An 11,969-nucleotide genomic window follows, 5' to 3' on the forward strand; every position below is an offset into this window, starting at 1 on the left:
AGGAATTCTCTGCCCTTGGAGCCATGTAGTACAGAACAGAGACATTGTTCTGTTCTACATGTTCTGTTCATTGATGTGAGGCAGATCTGGGTTACAGTCCTGGACTCACCACTCTGAGTCTCAGTTTCTTGTCTGTAAAATGGGAGCAGCAGCAGTACCCATCCCACAAGGTTGCTATGGGGATCAGAAGAGAGAAGAGATTAGCGTATGCAGGGTATAGGAAGTGGTCAGTAGAGGGCAGCCCCTCAGGAGCAGAGGAGGAACAATGTTGCATCACTCAGTTGTGCTGGGAACAGGGAGTTTCAATTCAAATGGAGCCTTGCTTAACCCAGCAGCCATGTTAGAACCTGCAGTGTGATCCCAGTGAGGCTTCCTTCCTCTTTTAGTGGCTCTTACTGCTGTCAGGATTTCTCCATATAAAGTTCTGGACCCATAAAAGCACTTTCTTTCCCAACTCAAGGGCCCTTGGAAAGCAAAACATCTCAGAATCAGCAGTGTGAGCATTCAAACCGGAGAGAGAATATGTTTTGGCCAGGATGCAAATCCATGAGATCAGTCTGTGGTGATCAGGCAGAATTTGACATTTTGGAGAACATATCACATATTTCTTTCCAGGGAGTTTGCCCAACATCCGGTCCCCTTATGGCATCCATTCACACCTAATGTTTGGCCTCCCAGCCCCTAAGTGACTTGGTGCCTCATACTTTAGAAAGTGCAGCTAGATAACTCTGATTGTGATGACAGGAAGGGGCATGCCAGCCGCCTGTGGCATTTGTAGGGCACTTGGGCACACCCCTACCCTGACCCTTCCTAATGTGGGTAAGGAGGCCCTTCTATCCTGACCACCAGCTGGCCTGGGCTCTGTCCTTGGTGCTGACTAGCATCACACATCCTGGTGGCCAGCTGCTAAGGACACCTAAGGCAGAAGTGGTCTTTCCAATCTTTGTATGAAGCTGGATTTGGCTGCAGAGTTGTAAATTCCTGAGCCTCCACGGTACCTGAAGCCTGACACCACTGACACCACCTGCATTTCTCAGTTTCAGAAGCAGGTGCTGAGGTGCTGATTGGCCTTGGGAGCAGCAGAGCATGCACAACCTGCTGCTTGCTTATAGGGCAGTGGCCAGCAGGCCACGGTATCTAGAGCGGAAGCAGCTGTAGTGGGGCACTCCTCCATCACAGGCAGAAGCTCTCCAGAGGGCAGGGGTATCAGTCTTGGCCATTGCCTCAAATAAGTGTTGTTTTGATGCTGTATGCTTCCTTTCTATGTAGTAAAGTGTTTTTGTTTTAATACCCAATCTTCTGTGAAATTAGAGAAATTGGACATCTTTAAGAGAAAATTGAGCCCTGGCCTTGGGTGTAGATAGGGCTGGACTCTGCACCACCTCCTGGGGGCAGGGTCCTTTTGGCTCCTCCATAAGACATCCTGCCTTAGGATAAGGACTGAACTTCAGAAGCCCCCATGTGCCTCTCATAAGGACATCCTGGTTCAATCATGCTTATAGTATCCTGCCCAAGAGTCAGGTCATGTTTTTAGCATAAATACACATAAAGCTGCTTGGATGAAGTTGGAACTGCGGGCTCTGAGGTCTCACACTCAGCCTCCTTCCCACTCCCCAGGAGCTCACAAAGGTCACACTGAAAACCATGACCATAGAAAGAACTTTGTAAACTGTGGGGCCAGGAGGGGTGAACAGAAAAGTGTAGCCTGGAGGCATTTTGAAGCTCCCCCCCCCAGTCCCGCCCCCCGCCCCCACACTTCCTTACCTTTCAGCTCCTCCTGGCCCTGCTAATTTGGCAAAGGTACATACTGTGGAATAGCTTAAGGTATGAATTCTTAGCTCAGATGAGATAGAATGTCTCAGTTCAGAAAACTTGCCCATAATTATGCTCTAGAGGCAGGAAAAAATACTTTATTTTTGTGCTTGATGCAACTGACTCCCAGATAAAATGGCTACATTTGTATGCAACTCTAACTTCTTTACAAATTTCTACTGAAATGACCAATAACAGAATAGAGAAATAGGAAAAGCATGCGTCAATGATAGAAGTGGAAGTGTGGCATTTCCAAATCAGAAATTCAGGTATTTAAGGTAGTTTTCCAGAAAAAAAAAATGGGATAAGACCAAATAGAAAGAAAGGCTGACTTGACTCCTGACAGAGCCCCAAGATCATACCATTTGTAGATCCAGGATCTGAAGGCAAGGGCAGCTGGGGGCACATCTGGATTCCATTCTCCTTATAGGAGTCATGGTAAAGGTGGAGCATAAGGTTGTGCTTGATTTGTATACAACAAAAAAAGGTTGCTGCACTAAGCAAAGAATGAGGATACTGCCCCAAATATGGTTGTCATAATAAATATGGTTAAGAGCAATGGCTCTGATCAGGGTTATCAATGTCTGGATTTTTATCTAATCCTCAATAACTGGGTGATCTTGGAGAAGTTATTTGGTTATCTCTGAACTTCAGTGAAGGTTATATTAGGGTCCATTTCATAGAGCTATGAGAATTAAATACAATAATCCACATTATGGACTCAGCACAGGGCTGGTACTTAATAGGTAAATATTATTTTCTGAATATAGAAGTGGTTTCCACTGTTGGGTAAGCAAGATGACCCATTTATATGTATGCATGCATGTATGTATGTATGTATGTATGTGTGTGTATATGTATGTATGTATCTACAAATTTTTTTTTCTTCTTCAGTTTATTTGTTTATTTTGAAAAGGGAGGAAACAAGTGGGGGAGGGGTAGAGAGACAGAATCCCAAGAAGACTCTGAACCGAGCTGGAGCCTGATGCAGGACTCTATCCCATGATCATGACCTGAGCTGAAATCAAGAGCTGGATGCTTAACCCACTGAGCCACCCAGGTGCCCCAATATATCTATTTATTTAAAATAGAGAAATCCAGCTTTACTAATGGCTAATATGCAGACATAATTCAAATGTCAGGTAAATTTTGGTCTTGTCTGGTAAAGGCCACATGCTGGGGGCAGAGCAGTAGCTCCCACTGCAGAAAGTGATCAGCGGTCCTTTCACACATTTCCTGACTTCAGAATTTTGTTCCTAGTGTCGTTTCCATGGCCCCTGCTAAGGATGGGCATAGATTATGTTTTCTTAAATAGTTGAATCTTTGCTTATATTGTCTTTGGCTTTTGTCTTAGGGTAATGCTGGCCTCGCAGAATGAGTTAAAGGAAATATTCCCTTCCATTTTCTGGATTAGATTGTAGAGAATTGTATAATTTCTTTCTTGAATGTTTGGTAGATTCCATCAGTAAACCCATCTGAACCTGGTGTTTTCTGTTTTGTAAGGTTATAAATTATTGATTCAATTTCTTTAATAGGTTTGCACCTATTCAGATTGTGTATTTCTCCTTTGTGTGAGTTTTGGCACATTATGTTTTTCAGAGAATTGGTCTGTTTCATCTAGGTGATCAAATTTGTAGAGATAGAGTTGTTTATAATATTTCTCTATTATTCTTTTAATGTCCATAGGATCTGTAGTGATGTCCCTCTTTCATTTCTTTTTTAAAAATATAATTTATTGTCCCCTCTTTCATTTCTGATGTTAGTAATTTGTGTCCACTCTATTTCTTCCCCTAGATAGAAGCTTATCCATTTTACTGATATTTTCAAAGAACTATTTTTTTGTTTCATTGATTTTCTCTATTGATCTGCTCTAATTTTGATTACTTCTCTTCTTTGACTTACTTGGATTTGACTTGCTCTTCTTTTCCTAGTTTTCCAAGGGAGAATCTTGAATGATTGATTTTAAGTCCTTCTTTTTTAATGTATGCATCCAATTTTCCTTTCATTTTCACTGGAGGTTGGGGGGTGGGGCTGAAAGTTCCAGGCTTCAAATCAAGGTTTGGTCATTCTGGCAATCAGCCTCCATTCTGAAGCTATCTAGGGGCCTGCCAAGAGTCATCTTATTAGAACAAAAGATGCTTCTATCACTCAGGAAATTCCAAGATATTTAGGAGCTCTGTGTCAGGAATTGGGGACAAAGACCAAATATATATTTCTTATTATGCCACAGAAGTACAGGCAGATCAGAGGAGACAATCCTGCTGAGAATCCTGGCTCTGAATGGGAAGAGAAGGCAGGATGAGACCTAGGAGCCATAGTGGGGGTCCCAGGTATTTTTTGAAAATTAAGAAGGTTAGATGTTTATATGGAGGACATTAAAGGGAGAAATGAAAGAAGGTGTATTTGAATGCACAGTATTAAAGAGGAGGTAGGAAGGGACGGCATCTAGGGCAGAGGACAAAAGAGTGACCTGTGAGAGAAAGGGGTTGTGTTCTCCATTATGACAGGAGGGAGGGAAGAATGGGTGCAGACAAATGTATAAATTTGGGGGTAGTTGAGACAGTTCCTGATGATGGTTTTGAATTTCCCTATGAGGTAAAGGAGGAAGAATCATTATTGTCAGGGAGGGAAATAGAAGCCTGGAGGTTGGGAAAGGTCTGGAGGACTTGAAATTTCTGGGAATGTTTGGAGAATTTAGAGATAAGTAGATTGAAAAACTCAAACCATAAAAGGAAAGAGTCTAAATGGGACTCCACTACACAAATTAAGACATTCTTTCCATCAAAAGACAGCATGAAGGGAGTAACAATATAAGGCACAAATGGGGATAAGATCGTCCAAATAACAGGACATTTCCCAAAATATAACAGATTTAAATCTCATTGCACTAGCACCTAGAATATATAGAAAGCTTCTAAATCAATAAGAAAAAGAACAATCAATAGAAAACTGAGCAAAAACCTTGAATAGGCATTTTACTAAAAAGTAAACCCAAATGACTAATAGACATCTGAAAAGATGTTTGTTATCATTTATCATCAGGAAAATAAAAAAATCCACAAAGAGATGATACTATACAACCAACAGATTGGAAAAAAATTGAGAAGTAAACATTTAATGAAGTATTGGCAAGGATTACATATTAGTTTCCTATTGCTGTTGTAACAAACTGTCACATATTTTGGCTTAAAATGACACAGATTTACTATCTGATAGTTCTAGAGGTTAGAAATCCAAGCATCAGTCTCACTGGGATAAATTTAAAGTGTTGGCGTGTTGGTTTCTTCTGAAGGCTGCAAGAGAGAATCTGTTTCCCTGACTTTTCCAGCTTCCATAGGCTGCCTACATTCCTTAGCTTGCAGTTCCTTTCTCCATCTTCAAAGTCAGTAGTGTAGCATCCTCAAATCTCTCACTCTTTCTGACCTCTGTTTCTATCATCACATCTCCTTCTATGACTTTGACCCTCCTGTCTCTCTCTTTAAAAAATTTTTTTAATGTTTATTTATTTTTGAGAGACAGAGAGAGAGAGAGATAGTGAGTGGGGAAGTGCAGAGAGAGAGAGAGGGAGACATAGAATCCGAAGCAGGCTCCAGGCTCCGAGCTGTCAGCACAGAGCCTGATGCGGGGTTCGAACGTGAGATTGTGAACTGAGTGAAAGTTGGAAACTTAACCCACTTAACTGACTGAGCCACCCAGGTGCTCCCTCCTTTCTCTCTCTTATAAAGGCCCTTGTGATTATGTTCCTCCCTGTCCAATCTCCCCAAGTCAAGGTCTTTAACTAATTACATCTGCAAAGTCCCTTTTATTATGTAAGAAAACATGTTCCCTTATTTGTGGGATTAGGACATAGATTTCTGGGGGCCATTATTCTGTGTACCATAGATTGGAACAATAAAAACTCTATACACTGCTGGTAGGAGCATAACCACTTTAGAAAACAATTGGATATTTCCCAGTAGGGTTGAACATGTGCATTTCCCAAGAACCAGCAATTGTAAATCCAGCCTACACCTAAGAGAACTCTTGCTCCTAGGCACCATGAAACAGGTACTGGGATAATCAAAGGGATCTAGTCCTAGTAGCTCTCTGATTGCATCTCCTTTTTATTCTTGGAGTTGCTCACTCTTTTCTAGCCACACAGGATGTGTGGTAAAGAATTTGACTGGCCTTTGTCCCCTGATTCCTGGGAGGGAGACTCTAAATCTTTGGAATTTCCTGAGTGATAGGAGTATCTTTTTTATTCATGTTATTCAGACCACAGCTGAGTTTAATCTAACAAGGTGACTCAGGATAGAGGCTAGTCATACCACAAAGACCAATCATGTGATTAGAGGGTTGGGACCTTGAGTCACATGACATCAGTCCAACTTCTGGGGAGGTGAGGAGGTTGGAGACTGAACCACATGGGCAATGGATAATCCAATCATGCTTATGTAATAAAACCCTGGACACAGAAATAAAACTCTGAACACAGAAGCTCCAGTGAACTTCCCTGATTAACAATACTCCATGCTAGTAAGGTGACACATACTGACTCTGTGTAGAGAGGACATGGAAACTTTGTGTTTGGGATCCTCCCAGATCTTGCCCTATGAGACTCCTTTTTTGGCTAGTCCTGATGTGAATCCATTTTGTTATGGTAGGATTGTAATCATGAGTACTGTGCTTACCCGAATTCTGTGACTTCTAGTGAATTATCAAACTTGAGAGGGTAATGGGAACCTCTAAATTTGTAGCCAATTGGTCAAAAGTTGGGTGGCCTGGGGACCCCCAAGCTTGCAGCTTGTGTCTGAAGTTATTGCAGTCTCATGGGGACTGTGGCCTTAACCTGTGAAGTTTGGCTTAACTGTGTAGTTAGTACCAGAAGTGCATTGCACAGACCGTCTGTATTAGTCCTACCTTGAAATGGGTATACTGGCTCCTCCCTCTGCAGGAACACTTCATCCCAGATGGCCACATGGCACCATCTTCAACCCCTTCAATTCCTGGCTTAGATGTGAACTCAGTGGGAAATATAGAATTGCAACCTCTAACCCTGGTACTTTTCACGTTTTCCCCTGCTTTCGTTCTTAATTAGCACTTCTCATTTAAAAAAAAATTTAATGTTTATTTATTTTTGAGAGAGAGAGAGACAGAGTGAGAGCAGGGGAGGGGCAGAGAGAGAGAGGGAGACACAGAATCCGAAGCAGGCCCCAGGCTCCGAGCTGTCAGCACAGAGCCCAACACAAGGCTCAAACCCACGAACTGCAAGATCATGGGCCAAAACTGGATGCTTAACCCAAGTGAGCCACCCAGACACTGCAGCACTTCTCGTTTTTAACATACAATATAATTTATCTTTTAAAAAAATGTTTATTGTAGTCATCTGCTCCTAGGATACCCCTGTGGGAAGGAAATTTTAGCTTTTTTGAAAATTTTACCAATTTTGCCCTAATTGCTAAAGTAGTGCCTAGCACATAGTAGGTGCTCAAGAAATATTTGTTCAGTGAATGAATGAATAATAGTAAAAATATGTTAGCTCCTTAAACATCAACTAATGTAGACCAAATAAAAATAACAAAATACCAAACAGCAGTCAACATGAATAAGCAAACTACCCTCATCAACATGGTGGAACTCACATAATATTGATGATACAAGTAAGTGACTAAACAGAGTATAATTCTCTTCACAAAGGTTCAAAAAAAGGCGTACTTATCTAGGGATAAAAGCTTAAACAGGGTCAAGGAAATAAATATCAGGGTAATGATTGCCTCTGGGGGGTGGTGGTAGGGAAAGGATATGTAGGCAAGCAATTGGGAAAGGACACAAAAGGCACTTCCCATGTGCTGGCAGTGCCCTATTTCTCAACCTAAGTCCTGGTTCCATTGGTATTCTCATTGTGATGATTTCTGAAACTGTACATATACATTTCGTACAGTCTCCTGTATATGTAATGTACATACTCACAATTTAAGAAAAGGAAAGAAAGAACTATCAGAGGATGATTGAGCAGTGTTGAGTTCTCAGTTCCACTGATGAATTTATTGTGAATTTAGAGTGATAGCAGGGCTGTATGACTGCTTCTAGCAGCTCTCAGGTACCTGAGGGGACATCTGGAGAAGGCAGTGTTGGATTTATCTGCCACTGGAGTTTTGCCAGGTGGGAGATATGAAGGTAAAAGGAGCAAGAAAATCCAGGGTATTGGCAAGGGAACAATTGAAAACCCGTTGTATGGAAATAAGGCTAAAAAGAAGGCAAGTGAAGTCAGGAGGGAGAAAGCTGAAATCCTGGGAAGATCTGGTTTGGATGGGGGATCAGATTGCTGAAGGACCTAGTGCAATAGCTGACCTGGACTCCACGGAAGTAAAAAGCTGTAAAGCCAGCGCCGTTGTTGTGATGAGCGTCTTGAAGGGGACACATTCAAGGGAAGACAATGTCTGGGTGTAACAGGAACAGTGGGTGGCTGAACTGTCATGGATGTATGTGTTTCAGCTCCCATAACCCGCAGAAACTCCTCTACCCCAAAGCCAGCCCAAATAGAGCAGCACTCAGAGTACTACCAGTGTCCAGCTATGCAAATGCACCTTGGGATGTGCTCCCCAGCACGGCCACGAGACTGCTTGGGGCAAAAGGATGGTGGGCTCTTCTCTTTTTCTCTGACCCAAGTACTTCTGGCTTTATCTGTGGCACATGCCAAGATGCAAACATTTCTCGTCACCATGAGCATGACTGCCCTGTTCTAAGCAACCACCATGCATCACTTGACTCTTGCAGCAGCCTTTAGCTGCTCCCTCCAATTCCCCTGTGTAGCCTACAGACCTCCCATTCGGCGGCAACAGTGGCAACACTATATTCGCTGGTGGTAATGAGTCATTCTGATTCCCTCCAGAACAACAGATATAGCAAAAGGGAGGAGAAAACCAAAAACTTGTGGACAGCACCTAAACAAAAAAGAGATGACAAGGCAGTCACGAGAAGCATCTAATTATACTGGAGACTGAAAGTTACTTTTGAATTGACAGACAGTGGAATTTACTCTTTCTGGTGTACAGTAACTTTAAGTCTTGACAAACGCACAGTCACGTGACCACCAGCACAAATCAAGATACAGACACACGTTCATGGTCCCTAATATTTTCCCCATGCTGAAGTTAATCTTCCTTACCCCTCATCCCCCCAACTCCTGGGGACTGCTGATCTGTTCTCTATCTTTACAATTCTGCATTTTCTAGAAGTCCTGGAAATGGAATCATACAGTTTGAATACTCTTGAGTCTGGCTTCTTTCACTCCACATAATGCTTCTGAGAATCATTCATGTTGTTGTTGAGTACCGTTCCACTGTATGGATGTGCCACAGTTTATCCATTCACTCACTGAAGGACTTTTAGGTTGTTTCCAGTTTGTCTCAAAAACTGGCAGAATACGAATTACATTCAGTAACAATATAGATTTGGACTTGATTAACCGACGTGACCTAAATGATATATACCGAATAGTCATTCTTTTCAAAGGCATAGGGGACATTTACCAAAATAGAATGTATTCTGGGCATAAATGCATAGATTTCAGAGAATTGAAATCATCAGGGTACATCCACTGCCTGTTGTGTAATTAAATTAGAACTCAAGAATAGGAAGATAGCTAGAAAACCTAATATTTGGAAACTAACCAACACCCTTCCAAATAACTCATAGGCCAAAAGAGAACTCAAAATGGAAATTAAAAAATATCTTGAGCTAATTGATAATAAAAAATTTTAAAACTTGAGATAGTAAAGCAGTGCTTAAAAGGAAATATATAGGTTTAAATGCACATAATAAAGGGGTGCCTGGGTGGCTCAGTCGGTTAATGGTCTGACTTTGGCTCAGGTCATGATCTCACACTTTGAGTTTGAGCCCCGCATAGGGCTCTGTGCTGACAGCTCAGAGCCTGGAGCCTGCTTTGGATTCTGTCTGTCTCTCTCTCTCTCTCTCTGCCCCTCCCACATTCTCATTCTGTCTCTCTCAAAAATAAACATCAAAAAAAATTTTAATGCATATAATAAAAAAGAATGTTGAAAATCAATGAGCCTAGCTTCCAACTTAAGGGGGGAAAAAAGGCAGGAAATATCTCCCCCCAAAGCAGAAATACAGACATAATAAAACAAATAAAACAAACATAATGATCAATGAAATAGAAGGCACAATAGAGAAAACAAAGTCAAAAGTTTTCTTTGAAAAAGATTATAAAATTCATAAAACTCTAGCAAGACTGATCAAGAAAAGAAAGAGGAAACAAAGATTCCCAATATCCTAATGAAATGTGATACATCACTACATATTCTACAGATATCTGAGGGATAATAGGAGGATGTTATAAACAACTTGTCAGTAAATCTGAAAATTTAGCCAAATTAAAAATATTTCAAAAAGACAATTTATCAAAAGTGGAAGAACTGGATAATCTTCATGGCCCTATTTCTATTAAAGAAAATGAAACTAATTTAGAATCTTCCAAGGTACAGATGGTTATTAATATTCTCATTGAAAATCAATTGAGCACAAATTTGTGATTTGTTTACTATCACGTATGTACATTTTACTTAAAAAGGTTATAAATGTTCACTTAATAACAAATGCTCACTTAAACAAATATAGGGGTGAGTGGGAGTATAGATGAAACAACATTGGCCATGTATTGATAATTGCGAATGATGGGCCCCTGGGCTTCTTAGCTCCCACTTTTGTAAGTGTTTAAAATTTTCCATAATAAAATGTTTTTGTAAAGAAGAGCCGGACCATAACATCAGTCTGCAAAACCCTCCACCAGCTTGGCATTGAGTCAAAGCCACGATGGGTCAATGGCCAACCAGGTTCTCCGTGATCTAGTCACCCTGGCACCTCATGATATCCCACTCTCTACCACACTCGTAGCTCATTTGCACACCACTCTGTCTCCTAAGTTATTGCTTGCACATGACCAAAGCATAGTCTCATCTCAGGGCCTTTGTACTTGTGGTTGTTCCCTTTCCCTCAGATGTTCATTCTTTGGATTCAGCTTGGCTTGCTTCAGTCAGGTCTTGGCTCAGATGTCACCCCTTCAGCAAAGACGTCCCTGATCTGCACAATCAAATAACTAACTCCACAAATTGGACTCCCTAAACCCTCTCTCTGCCATGCTTTCCTCCAGAGCATCTGCATCATCTGACACGAAATATATTCTTGTGCTTTTATTTACTGCCTGCTTCCCACAAGAACGCGAACTTCAACCGACAGGGAGATTCACAACGGTATCCCCGGGCTCAGAGTGGCACCCAGCATACAATAGGCACCCCATAAACACAAACTGAATGTATAGGACTAAGAAAGGTCCTCAGCTTCTCCAAGGGGTGCTATGGGGTACTTCATCAGTTCTTCCACCCAAACCCCTTCATCCTGTGGGCTTCCTGGCCCTACACCTGTTCCACTTTCATTTGAGTCTGGGCTGCTTGTAAGGGTCACTCCTGACCCCCGAGGTTGTTGCCAGGGAAGGAAGATGCCTGTTCAGAGAACAGGAAGCTTCACGCCGGACGAACCCCACCATCTTCCTCATAGTGGTTTTGGAGATACGGGGACTCTGGAATCTCTCAGAGTGGTTCTGGAGCCTTGCTTTGCATGCCTGATTCTGCAGGGTCATTTCACTTGCCTGACCATCAGTTTACTCATCTGTGCAATGGGAACAAAACCAACACCAACCTGATAGGGTAATTGTGATGGTTAAAGGTAATAATCAAAGGGACCAGGATTCGCCCACGGAAGTGGTTTCAGAAGCCAAAAATTTGGCAGCTCTAGGGGGTCCCTAAAGCTGCTTTCACATTAGGCGGCCACATCACCTTTGGGGTTGTTTGTTGAATTGTCCTTTCAAAAATGAAGGCTGGCACGCCCTCTCCCCGCGCTCTCTCTAGGCCCCCATCCATCCCCGACCCCGCCCTGCGCCTTGCGCCTTGCGCCCTGGCCACGCGCTTTACCTCTCCTTCCACCTTGGTGCTGCACTTCCCTCTCCACGCGCCCGCCCCGCACCCTCGCCCCGCGCCCGCCCGCTCCCCGCGCTCTCGCGCCCGCCCGCTCCGTGCCCGTTCCGTGCCCGCTCCGTGCCCGCTCCGTGCTCGCTCCGCGCTCGCTCGCTCGCGCTCCCCGGCGCCGGCTGCGGAGGGAGC

Source organism: Panthera tigris, chromosome D2 (genome assembly GCF_018350195.1).
Source record: "Panthera tigris isolate Pti1 chromosome D2, P.tigris_Pti1_mat1.1, whole genome shotgun sequence".
Classification (NCBI taxonomy): Eukaryota; Metazoa; Chordata; class Mammalia; order Carnivora; family Felidae; genus Panthera; species Panthera tigris.